This window comes from Myotis brandtii, unplaced genomic scaffold (genome assembly GCF_000412655.1).
Source record: "Myotis brandtii unplaced genomic scaffold, ASM41265v1 scaffold97, whole genome shotgun sequence".
NCBI lineage: Eukaryota > Metazoa > Chordata > Mammalia > Chiroptera > Vespertilionidae > Myotis > Myotis brandtii.
In genome coordinates, this window is record NW_005372020.1 from 580,627 (window position 1) to 580,873 (window position 247).

The following is a 247-nucleotide window of genomic DNA, read 5'->3' on the forward strand; positions in this document are numbered from 1 at the left end:
CTGCACTGGCTGCTGTGGCTGCAGCTGTGACTGTCTTCCCCCCTGCCCGCCCCCCCGTGGACCGTGGGTCTGGGTGTCGCAGCCCCTGTGGGAGCCCCCGTGGAGCCCGGGTCCAGCCTCAGGCAGTTAAGAACCCCCTTTCATGAGCCACCGCCCTGGGAGGGGCGGGTCCTACTGTCAGTCACTTCTCCCCCTTTTGCTGGGACCTTTGGCAACCAGAACGGGGCTGAGGCTGAGGCAGAGGGCT

At 67.2% G+C, this 247-nt stretch overlaps 1 protein-coding gene across 1 annotated transcript in view; it reads left to right on the forward strand.

The window, feature by feature from the left end:
- The window catches only part of DHX37 (DEAH (Asp-Glu-Ala-His) box polypeptide 37), a 19,874-nt gene that overhangs the window by 10,153 nt on the left and 9,474 nt on the right, over window positions 1-247 (forward strand). The gene's annotated exons all lie outside the window — the stretch shown is intronic.